This window comes from Pieris napi, chromosome 13 (assembly GCF_905475465.1).
Source record: "Pieris napi chromosome 13, ilPieNapi1.2, whole genome shotgun sequence".
In the NCBI taxonomy this organism is placed as follows: Eukaryota; Metazoa; Arthropoda; class Insecta; order Lepidoptera; family Pieridae; genus Pieris; species Pieris napi.
In genome coordinates this window covers 5,882,563-5,902,382 of record NC_062246.1, presented here as the reverse complement: position 1 = coordinate 5,902,382, position 19,820 = coordinate 5,882,563, and the positions used below count along the sequence as shown (strand labels likewise).

At 31.9% G+C, this 19,820-nt stretch overlaps 1 protein-coding gene across 1 annotated transcript in view; it reads right to left on the bottom strand.

Moving 5' to 3' along the window:
- The window catches only part of LOC125055275 (neural cell adhesion molecule 1), a 112,967-nt gene that overhangs the window by 10,857 nt on the left and 82,290 nt on the right, over positions 1–19,820 (bottom strand). The gene's annotated exons all lie outside the window — the stretch shown is intronic.

Below are 19,820 nucleotides of genomic sequence, written 5' to 3'. Positions count from 1 at the left end.
AAACTTCGGATGACACTGCAGCAACTGCAAACTGCAACTCATACAAAAACGTTTATAACTGTCACTAAAACAATTATTAAGTTAATAATGAAAGACATGTAATGTTTGTTATGTTTGTGTTGTAATAGGTTATGATCTCTATATATTTGTAAGTCATGTTTGCCTTTAAGTGCTTGTCACACTAAACATTGTATATTGTGTTTGTTTTTACCAATGTGCTAGTGTGCCGAGAGTTGGCAAGCTTTTTCTCAATAAAAAAAAAAGAAAAAAAAGACATTTTAATCTTAAAGCTGTTTTTCAATATATCTGTAGTTTATGTAACTATTGCCTATCGTATTTACGTCATTACCAAGGAGTTTCGATTTGCTAGACGGCCAGCCATATACATAGTCTATGGCTAAATATGCTAAATTATTATTTCACCTATCTGTGGTAGTTTTTTGCGTTTATATGTATAGTGCTTTTCATGAAAGAAGTCCCGCGGTGATTTTTGGAACTAAATTTGACAGGTCGGCAATGTTGTCATTCGTCGATGTTATCAAGTTCGTTTGATGTGGTAGATTTTTGTGAATTTTTAAATAGCTTAGTGTATTTTAAAGATTGATTACAATGCCAAAAGTTGTAAAAAGTTCGGCTCGAGAAATGATATTAAAGGTGAAAGAGTTCTGTGAAGCGGAACATAAGAATCAAGGTGTTTTAATACCACTAAACAATGTTCGGAAGAGAATTGCCGCCATAACAGGTACTTTTTAGAGTTGCCATTTAATATTTTTTTGCTGTATTGATGGGATTTTTATGATTTAAATTCGTTTTTGCGACAATATTGAATTAATACATAACGTGATGAAACTAGGTAACTGAAATTAAAACATATATTACATATTATATAAGCATTATAAACTTAAAGTTACTATTATTTTTAATTGTTCATAATTTAATTGCAGGTGTGTCAGAGAAAACTGTAACAAGAATTACAAACGAAGGTATAATAGTGGCGTGTACTTCGAAAAAAATTGTAACCCAACAATTATTATGCAATAAAACTCTGAATAAAAAATTGTATTGCTTTTCTTTACCCTATTTTCTCATCTTTTCCTTGTAAGTAGGTAGAACACCGCTAATATAAGTAAATAAAAATATACTTTTTACACAACAGAAATGCTAACTTTTTACATGCGGAAAATAATATTATTTGATAAATTACATCTGCTAAATGTAAATAAAATAGGTAAATTTTTTACTCATAAATGGCAACATTACATTATGCGATTGCAGCGCCGCGTCTGGGGGACTTCTTTCATGAAAAGGACTATATATAACAATACATTTTTAATTCGATTCCAATTTTGACCATGACTATAGGTTGTGTGGAAAACTGTAGCTAGGTATCAACTGATTCGTTTAATTCAATTAAAACATCGCCTTTGGCTCGATTGAAAAATGTTTTTAATTATAATTTTATAAGCTACTATTATTTAACTTGCCTGAACAACTTATATACTTGGATATTTTTTGCTGTGTTGCTATAATGTGAATTTAGTTTGTGAAGGTAGTTTAAAATACATAGAGAACATAATGACAAAATGTCCCCGATCCAAAGTTGCAGCCTGCAACACATGTCGTAAATGTCCCATACATAATATACTGTACATAAAAATGGTCTGCTCAAAGCATTACAAATGTATTTTTCGTTTCACGATCTAGTCTGGCTTTTATTGAGGACTCGTACAGCGCACGGCTAGATATTAGCACAGTGTTTTATAGCAAAAAGGATTTTAATTTTATAAAGAAATTACCGGCCGATGGCTGGCCATGCGTCATACTCGTGAACGGGTGCTATTTGTGATGACTGGTCGTATTTGAATTCGTGTATGCGGTGATGTTAGTTATTTCGACTATGTTTGCGTGTTGTTCCCACGAGAATGTAAGTGCGTGCTCCTATATCACCATGCCTCCTGCTGATAGAGGACAAGTCTTTGATTTTTTTTAATCTATGTTATTATTATAAATTACTTAATATGTCATGTGGAACATGGTGTAATGGTTGCAGCTCCTTACAAACGTTGTGTAAAAAAAATATGGCGATTAAAAAGAGTGGCGGAGAGTTTATTGCCAGTTCTTCTCTTCCGTTCTACGCCCTTGATTTGAGAACTGGCAGTAAATGTAAAATTAGAAGCATTAATATGTATTTCTTTACTGACAAGTCATAAGTGTACATTAGGTTACCTATATGATTAAATGATTTTTTTACTTTTACTTTACTTTACCCTTTATGGAAGAAAAATTTTTAATAGGCAAGTAGAAGCCGGCAACAGTGTGTAAATAAAAATTTGTATGATCTATGGGTCTAAAGACATCCCAGATATATTCTTCTTCACCCCCTCGAGGTTCTAACCTACTGCCTCAAGTAATAACATCATACACGAACAGTAGGTGTTTTTGAAAAAAAAAATTTCGGATTGTCAATTATAGATTTATTGTTCTGGTGTTGTAATAATTAAAACTTTATTAATACTACCACACTTGTATTGTAAATGAAGTAATCCTTGCAATACACAGCCTTGTGGAATCGAAATGGCATATCTGGAAACTATTAATATTAATACATTATCACCGCTAACACAAATTATTTTGTGATATCTGTTATGCCATATAAAATCAAAATTATAAATTCCACTCAATAAAACTTTAAAATATCCAATGAAAAGCCTTACCAATAAATTCCTCAACTATTTAGCATTCATCGCGTCCAAAATTGATTATACAAAGAATGTTAAACAGGGCGGTTGGCGCGTTGAAATTTGTTTAAACTTGTTTCAGTGCTGGGCCGAACAAATGACTGTGGTTACCGTACTCGAAATTGAGTAAAACACGGCAAAACCCCTTTATACTTCATGCATGCGTGCTTTTGTTTATTTTACTGAATACACTTGTGTATTTTCACGACAAGCATGATAAAGAATTTTAATAGGCCGCCCGCATTGTTTCGGGCTATTGTCTAGGCCTAAAGGTTGACTTTTATTAGGTTAATTTACAAACCTATTGCGTCTTATTTAAAAACCAGTGGCCTACACAGGTCTGTATGGGTTTTGGAATCAAGTTTTTACTTCTCCTTTTAGCCAAATACTAGTACGTTAGTTTCCTCACGATTTTTTAGAACTCTTGGCGCAACTTGTTTTTGTGTGTAAACTATTTAGTTATTAGTTATTTTCTCTTAATAAAATAAGTCTATATAATATCATAATTAATTATCCAGCGAATCAAAATGTGTTTTATGTTCAAACCATATGTTTGATGTAAAAGATTCGATATTAAATACATTTATTATAGTTCAATTATTAGAGCAGTGTTGGCCTAGTGGCTTCAGCGTGCGACTCTTATACCTGAGGACGTAGGTTCGATCCCCGGCTGTGCACCAATGGACATTCTTTCTACACATTTAACATTTATTCGAACGGTGAAGGAAAACATCAATGTGTCAGGCACTGGAGGCTGATTAACCTACTTGCCTATTAGATTTATAACTGATCATGAAACAGATTCAGAAATCTGAGGCCAATACCTTAAGAGGTTGTAGCGCCACTGATTTATTTATTTTTTATTTATAGTTTAATATTTACATAGCTATATTTAACTTTTACACTTATTTTAATCCTACGTAGAAGTACATCTACAGGAATATCTATACTTCATAGTCTAAAGCTAGCAATCGCAATGTACACGCTGTGTCACAAATAAATTTTATTAGAATTTAGAAAACATTTCTGACAAATATGTCCTTTGTATAAAGGGTAATTCTCAAACCAAGTAATCCTAGACAAATATTATGTTTCACAAGTCCAATCTTTTCAAACATTCCTATTCACGGAAAGATGAAATTCCTGAGATTCAAATAATATTCTTGCTCTTGAAACGGACGGCTTCAAATTTTTTGTCTGAAAGTGAGTTTTTTGTACCACAGACGTATTTTTAATGTAAGCCCCGCTTTTTCAGTTTCTGGGAAAGTCTTTGACGTTGTCAAATTGTAAACAAAAAGTATTTGTATATTATGTATTTATATTCAGTGACGATATTTTGATTCGACGATTATTCGATTCGAAATTTATTTTTATATTAAACTTATATGAGAAAATGAACTCAAACTCAAAATATCTTTATTCATGTAAGTACACTTATGAATTGTCAGAAAGAAGTTAAATTAATTGTATATTTACATTTACTACCACTTCGCAAGTCAATTTCGTAGAGCGGGTAAGAAGAACTGGCAAGAAACTTCCCGCCACTCTTTTCAATCGCTAAGTATTTTCATACAAATTGTTTGAACTGGAGCAAATCAATCCCAAGGATTAGGAACAACTAAACTAGTAATATAAAGCAGCCATCATCCAATTTTGGCAAATGAGCAGAAGGCTCACCCGATGTTAAGAGATACCGCCGCGAAAGGACACTCACACTTCAGAGGGCTCGCAAGGGCGTTGCCGACCCTTTAATCTACTGAAACTCATCGCATCGTTTTACATTTTTTTTAATTATTGTATTTAAACACTACCATAATTTATACATATTTCTGAAGCGATAAATACTTAAAATTTAATATTTAAAGTAACATAATAATAGTATGAAATAACCGCGTTAAATTAAAATTCTAATACTACGTTTGATTATTTCAATTAGTTATAGAGTCTGGCTAATGAAAGAAGATAATTTAATTATTTGAAAACTTTTGGATGGCAACACAGAATGTCATTGAATTTCTTAGGTTGGTATGATTTATTGTCTTGATATTTCATGCAATTACTCATTTTTATTTCAATTATATATTATTTCCGAATAGTTAACAGGTATAATAGCCTAAACTTTGTTTTATTGATTTTTTGGATTCTGATTTTGATTATTCCGAATAAAGTTGTGTTTAATAATAAATATAGTTTTAGTTTTCCATGCAATGCTAGTCATTTTAAGTATCAATAATAAAATACTAAATACGTATAGTATTTAATTTCATAGAAATACAGTTACTATCAATGTAAAAAATAATAAAATAAAATCAAGTAAGTTTAATCCACAAAATATATCAAACTTTTAAAACCATACTATTTTTTTTTAATTTGCCGCGCTGTTTCGTTATCTTCTTTCATTAGGACTCTAATCAAATATAGGTTTTATATGCTTAATGCATACAAGTATATTTGGACGTACTAGGATCAATCTCACCGTTGTGGCATAAATTTCACGTTTGCAAAATCTTTGAAGTATCATTCTTTATCTCCGTATTCATTCCGTTTAAGACATCGGCTGTTCACTCCACAACGGGAAATCACAGCGTTAAATATAGAAAGGCAGACATGAATCACATCAATCATAACATTATAAACATTTTTACTGAATACTGATCCAGTGATAGATGAACTCCATTAAACTGAATTTCTTGTTTATTTTGAATAAGTATCGGGGAACTGACGTAATTAACGCCGTAAGGTAATACCTGTCGAGATGATTAATAACCCTACAACGTTACCCTTATTTTATTTGAAACGTATAATTCGGTATTCAATAAACATTTCGATAAAAGGTTTGGTTGGTATGATTGTAATATCCTAGAAAATATTGACTAAATCCTAACTAACACATGATTGCAGTGATAAATAGTTTGAATTATATCTACAATTTAAGAATGTAGATATTATGTAAATATTAAACGTATTGTTTGCAGTGTTGAAAAGGCAAAGTTCTACGCTAAGATAGCAATAATTGATGTTGCTAGCATGTCCGCTAACTAATTTTACTTAACTTTATAGGTTTATTAGATGATATTTTGTGTGCATTTCTCATATGAGAAATATAAAAATAAATGTATATTGTATATTATATTAAATGTCAATTTCATTTATATATTTATTTATTTATTTATTATTATAGTTACTTAAACATGTGGAACAGGAGGTTGCAGCTCCTTACAAACATTTTGTGAACAAAAAAGAGTGGCGAAGAGTTTATTGCCAGTTCATCCCGTCCGTTCTACACCCTTGATTTAAGAACTGGCAGTAATTGTAAAATTATAAGCATTTAACATGTATTTCTTCATTGATGATTGATGATTTTTTTTTTAATTTTGAATTATGTCATATATACGGTATTTCTATTCACTTTCAATGAATATAATTAAAATAAATATTAAATATAAATATTTAATAATATTAGGTCCGTTAAATTATTTCCATCGTATTAATATAAATTGATTAGTTCTTTTTATTAATTTTCATACTCCCGTAAATTTAAGAAAATATTCTTAAAAATGTTTATACGTAATTGTAGTTCGTATTTGGAAAACGATTTTCTATGTAAAGAAACAGGATTTATTACTGGCTCACATAGTTCTCAACATTGCCGTAATATATTTACTTTTTTGCAAATAGTTTTTTATAGAATAGCAGGCAGGAGTCTCATCTAATGTTAAGTGATACCGCCACCCATGGGCACTCTCAATGCCAGAGGGTTCGCAAGTGCGTTGCCGGCCTAAACCTTAGGCGAATGATCATACGAATTTTATTAAGGTGTCTTTGCAAAGTAACTTTATAAAGATAATGCGGGTAGAGACGCGGGCGTTTGTCGATTTACTTTAATAACTTATGAATGTGGAGTAATATAAACGAGCGGCACTTAGCGTGAAATTTCATAAAACACACGTCACTCCCATATGCCTGCAGTGAATAAATAAAGGAGTATTTTGCACACTCACTTTGCTGTGTTCATCAATGTCGTGAGCATAAGACGGAATAGCCTTACTGATAAATAAGCTCATTTAACGCGTTCGTCATATTATGTGGAATATAATATTGTTTGCTATTATATATGTTAATTTAGAAAGGATTATGTCGTAATTGGACCGCCTTGTGTTGAAGTTGTACGCTTATCTATGGCGTATTGAAACCGGAAGTCAAATCAGAACTGGTTTTATTAAAAACGAAATATATATAGTTCCTATTTCAAACAAATCTAGGAACAAAAATGTCTCTGCTTTTGGCCAAAACTAACAGAGCTTCGCTACTATAATTTTCACTTCGTTGCAAATTAATGCTTAAAAGCTCTTCAAACTGACTGGCAAGAAAATCCTCTGAATGTATTGAATAGACCTGGAGAGATTTTAGAGAGGTTCATTTGAATATTATGTTCGTCTGCTCAATACATTTAAACGTTGAAATATTGCATCTATGACAGCTGCGAGGTACATTCCAATCGAACGTCCACAGAATATAAATGAAAAGCTGCAGATAAGGAGTTTTATTTCGATTCGTTGAATATACGAATAAATCGTGAAAAATTCTTTCTGATTGCAAACAGATATTTAGATGCTTAAAACTTTGGCTTTTGAAGTATATTACGATACTAAAGTAAATCTTTTATTTTTAAAATCTCGAAGACACTGTATTTGTGGCTTATGTGTGTGAGAGAAAGAGATCCGCTTTCAAACTCGGATATTAAGCCAAAATGAATATTGCTTGTAACAACATCTGATATTTGTTTAATTATACAACAATTTTATTATTTATCTAACAGAACTAGTTGTGTAAAATAAGTTTATATTAATAACATCTGTTTTGTCTTGGTAAAAACAGCACTAAAACTAGCACAGCACAGTACAGTACTATAGCCCGTTGTCTTGCCTTCAAATTTCTGTTTTGTGATATTTTTTGCTAATATGGTATATATTTGGGATGTAGGTAATCAGCCTTTTGTACTTGACACGCCGTCGACTTTGTAGTCTAAGACGGTTTCCTTCACCGTACGAGCGAATGTTAATTGTCATGTTTGGTCATGGTCTGATCTGTGATACTTCTTTATCTATAGGTACACGTTTTGTACTATCTTTTGCACAATAATTTTCCTTTAATTTCTTCACTTCCAAGTTCAAGCGTTGTTTTGGGCTAAGCTTAATACAGAAATAACAAAAAAAAGGGCGCGTGTACGCGCGTAAGAAGTTATACTTCTTTGGCATTATTAAAAATAGTTTTTGATTGCAAGCAAATAATTAATTACAATTAAATAATCAAAGACTGGAAAATGTGTCATTATAGTCAATAAAGTTCAGTTTACATTTGAAAAATTAAATAAATAAATATTTATTATTATTCTCTTACATGCAGGTGTTTTCATTCTATTATTATTCGAATGTTGTTTTTAAATTATGTCCAATGCCGTAGCATCTTCCATGGGCAACTTCATTCTGTTAATTTTGTGTCACGGTGAGCGCGCATCGTTAAATTTCACCCTCATAAATTTTTCATAACGCGCCTAAAGAAGTATAACTTCAAAAATGTAGAACCATATTTCAGGCGCTGTATATTGTATAGAGAAATTCTGAAATTATGTAAATCTTAACAAGTATTTGATATGTTCCTTACATATATAACTGGGAGTTTGAATTAAATAAGACACTGTGTGCTCTACTATCCTAACTGCTTTTAGCTTTAGTTAATGATTGAACATTAAGTTCATGTACCATACTTAATTTTTTCCCGTAAAATTTCATCATTACAATATTAAAACGGTTTAATGTGTTTTGAATTGTAAATGACATTTTGTTTCACAATATCTAAAACACACTCAAAACACAGTTTTGTCGTGTATAATATAAACACATATAGTTAAACAAAATGCAGACTGTCCTTGCAACAAAACTGCTGAAGGGACATGAGAAAACAGAAGAGTACATGTCTTGACTGACAGTCCAACTAATTGTAGGAATGAAAATAACTACAAACTTCAAAGAAGTAATGTTGAAGAAATATTCAAGAGACACCTTCCTAAAATTTTCTGTAAATATAATACAAAAAGTTGTATATTTACAAATGCTATTTTGCTTATGATAATATATACACATACGTTACTTAATACCTCAGACACCAATATAGTCAGGGAATTAGCCAAATGAACTTCAAAAAAGTCAATGAAGATGATGTCTGATTAGTATGCTTATAGAAATATATATATTATATATATAATATATTCTATATATTATATATATATAATATATTCTATATTATATATATATATATATAATATATAATAGTCAGAGCACTTCTTATTCGAACACAGGATGTACTTGTAATAGCATTCTCGTCGAATACAGGTTTCTTGCATGGAGCGTCTATGTTTCAATTGGTTTGTGACATTTCAATGATGCAATTTTATGGCTATAATGTTATGATAATATATAAGTTAATAGTATATAATATAATACTTAATTATAAATAGTATATAAGTTAATTATTTCAATCTGTTCGACGTTCTGGTGGATAGAAAACTGTGTCCAATTTGTGTTTCAAACACACTGTTATATTCTTCTTTTTTATTTCAGATTATGTATACAACAAATAAATAAAATAACTAATCATCGACTGTGTAAGTATTCCATGGGTTTATTGAAGATAGTAAAATGTTACAGATTTTTATATTTAATTAAAGGTTTTAATTATTAAATAATAATTTTAATAATAATTAAAGAGCTATTTTATTGTACATACTTCGTATTCCGTTTATTTGTGGTAAAAGGTCAAGTAGCAATCTAAGGGATTGAATTAAACCAACGCCAACGACTTATCAAGTTTAAATTCAAAAGTTTCGATGAGAATTAAAAGCCAACTTGTTTCAATCGAAATTCTAAAGCCTTCTTCGAAAGATGGCCGATATTCGGGAAAATCCTTCCTTTAAATAATTGGATCATAACTGGCTTGACGTACGTCTTCAATACTATTGAGATACATTTTAGAAGGGTAAATAATAATGAGATTTTTATCTGTAAAATAAATCGAGGTGAGTTTTACGTGTATAATGGTACATGTTGCATATACCTTTGGGCTTATTGTAGTTGGTTAGATAGGAATCAGTTTTAAATAAACAATTCTCCAATATTATTTACTAGCTGAAGTGTTGAGTAAACAAAATATGATTATTTCAAACTTTTAAAACCAGTATTTAAGTATGAAACCCCTTGAAGTAAACAAGTAAATTTAGTATAGCTAGTGCAGGATAATATTAAATAATAGCAAGAAATAATTTCATTTAAAATCTATTTTATAACAGCGCATCGTAATACTCCAAAGAAAAACTCATTATAAAAGAGATTAAGGCAAGGCTTAGCAGACGCAATTTTTTCTGAGAAATAATTTGTAAAATGTGGTGAACATATATTACATTTTAATCAAGATAAGAGTAGTTAGTTGGTTAAATAAAATGTAGGTTCTATTGCCGGATTCTGTAAGAATAGAAAAACAAAATGGCGCTTAAATGTATTTTCTAGGTTTATTATGCAGGAATAATGATATTATAATCAATAATGATTGATGATTTGGGAACAATTATTGCTATTGTGAATCAACGTATAAGTAATTTCGATACATACAAATTCTCTCCTATCTCTATACTAATGTATGAACTGAATAGTATGATAGATATAGATTACGTGTTCAGCTTTTTTTTATAAGCATGGCCACCTCGTATATTTTTTAAGTGTGAGACATACCTGATGATGTCTTCTTCCACCATACGACATCAGGTGGTACGCATATGGAAAAATATAGAAGACCATAGCAGGGGTTCGAATAGACGACCGCAACAACAGCTCTGTTTAAAAATATACACTAAAGCAACTACCTAAGCGAAACCTTTTTCGTTTTAATCCTACATTAATTACTGTACAAATTTAAGAGTTTAATTTATAAATTCCAGTTACAAGAAAATACCTTCAGGATTTTGTCAAATTAAATATTTTATACCAGCATAACTTATCATAGGGGCCTTGTAGGATAATTAGCAAGTTTCTTATAAAGCTTCGCTAAGTGCATTATTAACGTACGAAAGTACAGTACTCCTAAAATTAGTACTCTTTTGTCCCTTTCTGTCAAATAGTGTTTACGCTGTGACGAAAAGAGAAAGATTGAAAACAGAATTTCTGATTTAGTTTTTATAAGGGGACAGTTCACTACTTTATGCCATATTACGTGATTACTCTTGTCAAATCATAGTGAAATTACCAACTAGGTTTTCAGCTATCTATGAAAAGGTCACAACCTAAGGGTACCCTTAAAAGGTTATTTTTTGGATGTGATTGCTTGGCTCCATAACTTTAAATAAGATGTAATATTATGAAATTTAAAATGTAGGGAATCTCTTAGAGATAAATTCAAGGAAATTAATATACTTACCTTTCCCTCGCAATATATTTATGAAAATATTATGTATGTATACAAAAATAGTGATAAGTTTACTAGAATAGAACATACGCACAATGTTAATACACGGAACAAACGCAGGCTGCAATTTCCCCGTACTAGACTATCTAAAGTTAGTTATTCTTTTTTGGGGAAAGGGATACTCTTCTTTAATAAAATCCCAGAGGCTCTTTTATCACTGCCTTTCAATAAATTTAAGAAATGTATTAAAGAAAAGCTGTGTAAAAAGGCTTACTATAAAGTCAACGATTATCTAGTTGATAAAAGGGCATGGGACTAGTGCTAGACAGGCTACTTCTAATTAATTTGCGATATTTGTTTTAAATAAGTGTTGTTTGATGATTTGCTGTTTTAAAAGAGTACCGAGAGTTTTTTACGCCGGCTTTTTCTCTCGGCCTACCCCCTCTGTCTTCTTTGCCGATGAGTAGGGATGCCTTCAAATTTAATGACGTGGAATAAGTGATACATGTATCTTATGTTCCATAATAAACATATTTTATTTTATTTTTTTATTTTATGTATAAGGTAAAAACCCTCTGATTGTTGTAATGTTTCCATGTAGTTCGAGTTAGATAAGGAGTTTATAATTGGTACAGTGATGTAGCCCTTCAGACACAAAGATTAAACCCCTCAGTTCTTTATTTGGTGTTTTCTGTAATTTTAATTAATTCATAATATATTTAGCAATGATAAAAAGAAAAACCTAATACCGCTACGATCGAGCCGAAAACACCCGTAAAGTTTAAGCTAAACATACTCGTAAATTTTTCTTAAATCTTAAATTCTCGTGTCACGGAGTTTGTAATTAAAATCTGAAATGGCTCGACCGATTTTCGTTTTTTTTATAAAATGTAATAGGGGGGCAAACGCTCAAAAAGGGTGGGCATCGCATCCCGTAGACACCCATTTTCGTGAAATGATGTGTGCATATCGGTTAGGTCTGCAATTGGACATTTATTTTTCATCCCCCTAAATGTGGGACCAATAACTTTTATTTTTTACATATTTGTTAGACAAAATTGTTTGTTTTTATGATATGATATAGCATACAAAAATACATACATCCCTTAATTTTCAATCCACTACTATCAACAACTATTTCTTATTATAGTAGATAGTTATTTTTATTGAACTAAAAATAACGTTTACCGGGTCAGCTAGTATCATATAAAATTACCACTATACACCCGACACAATATTAAGGTCAAGAAAGGTCTTCGTTTATTGAAATTGCTCGACCCATTCTTGGCTAAGATCCTCAGCTCGACTTAATTAGCGAAGTCAATTTAGCTGCTAAATAAAGGTTTTAATTGGCTTCATGTTTCCGACTAGGATTTATTAAATTTTCCTAGAAATAGACATTTTAATGCTCCTGAAATTTGATTGAATATTCATTAAAATTGAGGTTGAAAGCAATTTATAGTTAATCCGCAGTTTATAATATTGAAATGCTTTGTTAAATTTTACATTAGATCTTGTAATTTTCTTGTGCGTTTTGCGATCACAGATTATTAATTTTTGCAATCAAACTACAGAAAATGTAGAAATAATAGGCCAAGTCTCGTATACGGTTATTACGCTTCTGTATGTTGGTTTATCTTTTAAAATAAAACAAAATCAGTGGCACTTCAACCTACTGAATCTGTTTCATGATCATTTTTCAATCTAATAGTCAAGGAGGTGATCAGCCACCTGTGTCTGACACACGCCGTTGACTTTTTGGGTCTAAGCCATGCCGGTACCTCTCGATGTTTTCCTTCACCAAGCGAATGTTAGATGCGCACATAGAAAGAAAGTCACATTGGTGCACAGCCGGGGATCGAACCTACGACCTCAGGGATGAGAGTTACAGCCACTAGGCCAACACTATCTCTTAAAATAGTCAAGTATAAAAAAAAATCCCTCACCCTTCTACAAAGGATAGGATTGATCTGACAAGAGTTTGAAAAAGTTACTTTGTGAGCAAATCTCCATATTAGACAAATTTACGTTATACGTGACCTGAATTATACATTAGATTAAAACTGGAAAGTAACATACAAAGCTTGAGAAAATCCTTCATTTACGGGTAAGCGTTTAAGTGTGTTACCAAAGCATTCTGAGCTTCTCTGGACATATATCACGCAGAGGTCTCATTAGAGAAGCTTGTGGTCAACGGCAGAGTGGAAGACGATACCCTAAGACCGATCCCTTACTCGTGGACCGACCAAGTTATGGTCCTTTCAAGCCTTATTACACAGGCGCTGAGGATTGCCAAAGACCGGAGGCAAGGGAGGATATGCAACACCAGCACGACCTTCAGTAATAAAGAACGAAACTAACGAAAAAGAATTATAAGTGGTAAATAACAATTTCTTAAAAAAAAAAAATTTAATGATGTTGACTACAGACGAAATTACAAAATTAAGTGTATCATGTTGTCCTACCACGCAATTTTCACGCTATCACTGTGTGAGAACCTCATTACTTTGTTACCCATATCGTATACAAAAAATTACACATACTCAACTAGGTACTTGCGAATATGAATTTCTCTAGCGCGACCGGGCTCAGTTAATAAAGAAAGACTTATATTTCATATATTGAAGAAGGATGGTTAGGGGGCAAGTGTTGCTTGCTTTTCAATCCGAAATCATTTTAGACATAAGCCCAACTATTGGGTCTTCGAGAGTGGAAATGTAAATGTTGGTAAGCTGTACAAAACATCAAAATCAAATGAAATATAATCCGACATGTACTTCGTTGCTCGGTCGGGTATGAAGTTACAAATATTCAGTTTCCCGGAAAATGGTGGAAAACGTTGAGAGCAGGTTTTAAGGAGAATATTTTACCTTTATACGACTGAATATTTTGATTTAATAACGCGGAAATTTAGAATTTTGTCCACGCGAGTTTTATATTTTACCGGAAAAGTCATATATTTTAGGACAAAAAATAGAGGGATTTACGTTACGGAATTTAAACTGCATTATGTATATCTTATGTCTTTATGTCTCCTAGAATTGCGATATTGTACGATATATATATATTTAGTTTGACTTTCTCGTGCATCTGATTAATTCCAATTTCCCTTGTATTCCTTGGTATTGGTGAAAAATTATTATTTACTTAGTAATTTTCAACACTAAATAATACATTATATATTCGTTCAAACGTTTTACGAATCGTATAATTGGAATCGATTATTCGAATTTCACGTCATTAACACTTCAGTTTCAGTATATTTTTAATTTCTTTATGTATGTATAATAAAGAAATATTATATATGTTTTAATAATTTTTTTGAAGTTATGCCTCTTTAGGCGCGTTATGAAAAATTGATGAGAGTGAAATGTTACGATGCGCGCGCACCGTTACACAAAATTAACAGAATGAAGTTGCCCACGGAAGATGCTACGGCATTGGACATAATTTAAAAACAACATTCGAATAATAATAGAACTTATGTTACACTTAATGTAAGAGAATAATAATAAATATTTATTTATTTAATTTTTCAAATAAGTTTATTGACTATAATGACTCCTTTTCCAGTCTTTGACTATTTAATTGTATTTAATTATTTGCTTGCAATCAAAAACTATTTTAATAATGCCAAAGAAGTATAACTTCTTACGCGCGAACATAAGTACACGCACCTTTTTTTTATTTAGGTAACAAATGTATGTTGTGAAGTTACAATTTTTTCTGGATTAAAAAATATCAAAGTTTTCCTGAATAAGAGTTATCCCAAAGAGATGAGAACTAATTAATGAAAATGAGTGTTTAATTACTCACGGACGCAGACGAACTTACAAGTAATTTATAAATTTCTAAGGTTCTATTGACGTAAACATTTCCCCTATTGTTCTAAAACATTTTAAAGTGTACTCAACTTATGCAAATGTCAGACGGAGCTAAGAAATTCAAAGGCGAAGAGTTACGGCTTACCACAAAACGTACTTATTCCGAACGGAATTCAATTATGCCGGGGGACAAAGAGGAAAAATTGTTCTCTGCGTTCCGAAGAAAAATAGAGTAAAAATAGTGTCTAACGATTCAGTGGCAGATAGTATACTGGCTTCTGTGACATTAACTCCTATCGGATAGGAATACTTTACGCGCGGACAACTTATAGCTAATGCTATAATTTTATTCAGAGAGGAAATCGGATATGTTCTCTCTTGTTATTAGTAAAAATGTTTATTTTATTTAAAAAAACATAATATCCACAGTCCTTGATTGGGTTTTTATATATATCTGATTGAAAAAATAGTAAAACGGTCAAATATAAAATATATATATCGTATGAAACGTAAATTGTTTAATATTAATAATATTTTTAAAAATCTAAGCGGTGCAAATTGTATCTAAGCTGGTAGGTTAAGTTAACCTTTTGGAAGGTCACCAAGCTCATTGTTCCAAACCTTATAAAAGGCGGATGATGCTTGAAAACCTACGCAAATACCTATCAATAGATATAAGAATGGAATGGAAAGAAGTAAAAGCGGTTTCATGTTTAAGCAATCCATCTAAATTTTGGTTTGTAGGAATTTGGTTTTGGTTGGAGTTAGTTCTTAGATAACTATAAAATAGTTTCTGGTAACAATATCAAATATTCCAATTACGCTGACATCCTAGGTTTTATTTGTAACAGGAGGCAAACGGGCAAGAGGCTCACGTGATGTTAAGTGATACAACTGCCCATGGACACTCACATAGCCAAAAGGCTTGGAAGTGCGTTGCCGGCCTTTTAAGAACTTCTGTGGGCAGCTTTGTTTGTGTACGAAAGAAATAATATGAACATAAGTTCTGTATTTCCAATCTTATTTTATTTATTATACAATAGACATAATCTAGTTTCTATTAAAGCCAGAATATTTATGTTTTTTTTCTATTGATCTTAAGTATTTTTTTTATACTGTTTGATAGTAATATCTTATTTATTAACATGAAAACCAACGCGTCTTTATCTCGTCCAATACTTTGCGTGAACAGCACGTGACAAGCAAATGTCATTCTCATACATTTCACTATTGTTGCATGTTTGCAGCAGAAATGCTATTGTCTACGACTTCATGTCGAACTATATTATAAACTTAGCAGAAATTGATGCGTAAGAGATGATTTATTTTTAAAAGTATGCTGTGAGGCTAGTGGTATTTTGGAAGAAGTTCTATAAAGGACATTACTATCGGGTGGCGCAAGAGAACGTGCATTTATAAAGTATAGGCTAAACAAATAAACACAAAAGGTATTATTGAAAATAAAATATAGGATGATTGCGTAATTAAATGTAGTTTCTTTTTAAAAACAACATCATCTAAATGACGGCCCTATCGAAGACGGCACTCCTCTAAACGCGAACGCAGATTTGTGAAAACTCTTGTCAATAAATCTGGGGTGATACCTGCCATTTCCCCACGGATATTTTCCTCAGTCAGCTAAAGCCTCAAAATGAAACATAAAAAAACCACTGCATAGTCCGAAAGTAATGGTATGGGCAGCAATCTCAAGCAAAGGAATTATATCTAGCGTTAGTGCATGACCTAGTACATGATTGTTCTCGTATAAAGTTTAATCATTCTTAAAATATTCCATATTACAATCATAAAGTATTTAATCGGTATTTTTTCAAAGTACCAAGTCTACTTGAGCCTGGTATTGCAAGAGACGATGGCAAGAGACCGGACGGTATGAGTTTGATTCCTTGGAAGATGGGGTGCTGGTATGGGATGCAACCTGTTCAGACACGCTGGCCCCTTCCCATGTACATGGAAGCAACAAAAGAGCTGGTGCGGCTTGTGCAGTGGCTGAAAAAGCTAAAGCATGCAAATAAGGGTCTAGGCTCGGCGAATATGATTTTGTCCCATTGGTGCCGAGACCCCTTGGTCCGTGGGGTATAAGGCTTTTTAAGGAAATAGCAAGCTACTTCGGACAAAGATTTAGTCTAGCTATTCAAAGGGGGAACGCTGCCAGTATATTCGGCACCTTGCCTAAAGGGACTCCTTTTAATAATATATTTTAGTTATTTTATTTAAGGCTAGTTATTGTTTTTTTATTACTTGTGGCACATTAACTAACTTATTTTATCGGTTTGTAAAGAATTTCAAAGATGTTTTTAAGATTTGTCATCATTGTTTAGTAACCAACAAAAATGATTATCGGTTTTACCTGGACATAATCGAATTGGATAATTTTACATTATTATGATCTATTTCGTCTATGCTAAGCATGTGCTAAATTTCGCGAGAGTACACCGTTTGCATATTTGTCCACAAATATCTCAAATAAACGAGTCTTTAATAATAAACCAACTAACTGAATTAAAAAACAGTCGTGATATCAACAGAAATCCGTTTAATTGTTCTAGATTTCTTATCGGCATCCGCATTTCCGGAGCCGCTTCTTCCGATTAGGTTAATTTAAAAAAATATTTTTATTGGTGTTTACGATTCTTTTTTTTAAAGGAAATGTTAGGCACTCGCAAGTCCCTGCCCATATGAGGCGTCATCATTTCGTCTTTTGTTTTACATTCTCACCCCCAAGGTCGCTTTAGCAATTTATCTGGCTTCATGGGCTAAGCCTACATAAGCTACCACTGACATTGCAATGTTAAAATTAATTAAAATGAATATTGAACATGAACATACCTATTTTATTTAGAGTAATTACAATATTCTTTACCCACATATAATAGTGAATAAGAACAATTAAAATTGATAAATAGAAACAAAACAAAAATAAGCTCATTAATTATGTCAACCAAATTATTAACAAAGATTATTTCCGTATAATACTTCTAATTTATAATGAATATGCTAGTATTTTAACATATGCCGTTACTAAACACAAAATGACAAATCATCCATTAAGACGATCTGACATAGGTACTATTATTCAATTCAAGGGTTTGAGACCACAGGTGTAGGTACTATACTGTGAAGCACAAGGCTAGATGTGGGAGTTTAATATTATATCATAATGAATTTTAGAATTAAGTAACTTGCATATCTATGTAATAGATTAATTTTAAGGAACTAATTTCCGAGGGTGTACATTTGTCTTGTTTTGTCTGACCTCGGATTACTCCTGTTTTTATCTAAAGGTACTTTACAACCGGTTTAGAAATTTTTGAGGTTACTTGCTACGAATATGCAAATCTTTCCTGATAATATTACTAAAGATATAGACTGTGTGAGAGTAGCAAAAAGTCGACGGCATGTGTCAGGCACAGAAGGCTGATCACCTTGCCTATTAGATTGAAAAATGATCATGAAACATTTATAAGCCCAGACCTATAAGGTTTTCAGTCGTCTTTTAAATGGAACAATATAAATGAAAATTAATATTAGAATCAATGAAGAAAGTGAACTGAACTGAATTTATTTTTTTGACTTTTTTACTTTGAGCACACAACAATAGTGTCAATGTGTAACCAATGAATCGTGCGCCTCGCACATCTCATTGACCTTTCTCATATCGATAACATAATACGAGTAGTAGTATATTTCTTATAACAATAAACAGTTTATTACATATTATTGGGGGTTATTCATTCCTTATCTCTCATTAACTAGGAGATGACTATCTATCAAATACCTGGTATATAAATACCTAGATTTATGCCTTCTTAATTCTTATCACAACACACTTAGCAATTTCTATACTTTTTCAAATTATTTAATTGGTCTTGGGATACATAATATAAATATGGTTTAGATAAATCGTACTGAGGACTCATTTCCGCGTGGAAAATTTAAGGACCGAATTGCGCAGGACAACAGACTATTCAAATATCACGGCTTTCGGCGCGGCAAGGGCGGCGGTCGGCATATTGTATTAAAGATTTTTATTTAAAAAATGTTGGAACCATTCGTAGTAATAGTATCGAAAGTCGAATATTGTTGATTATTTTTCCGACCCAAATATCGGCCAATAGAATTGCACCATTCGACGTCACGTGGTACAACCTACATGGTATTATACTGATAATTTTTTGTGAAAATTTTCTCTGGTCGTTGCTTCAAGAAAAGTATTAAGTAGTTGTTTTATTCATTATGAAATTCTTATTTGTTAACTGTACATTTCGTCTCATGGTGCAATTCTATTGGCCGACATTTGGGTCGGAAAAATAATCCCCCGAATACCACACGAGCTTCAAAATTATCGGGCATTTCCCTCAATATAATTTCCCCAAATATAGTCGTCATGACGACTTATAGTCGTCATGACGACTATATTAATTGTTTGCAACGAACCTATCGGGAAATACCCGATAATTTTGAAGCTCTTGTGGTATTATAAGTGACAAAATACTAATTAATAAAAAGAAAACCCTTTGTACAATAAATATTAATGGAATACTATAGAAGTCACAATTTTATTTTCCATAACGTGTGGTACTTACATAAGATATGTATACTTTGGACTTCCTCTTCCGCCGTTCTTAATTTAAATATATTAATATTTCCAGTTGCAAAATTAAAAGATTTCCCGGCGTCTTATGCAAAAGAAAGTGGTACAGCTGTTTTAAACGATACAACATTGGAAGGAACCAATCTGTTACAAAGATTATGCAAATTACTCATTTATATGCACAGTATCGAT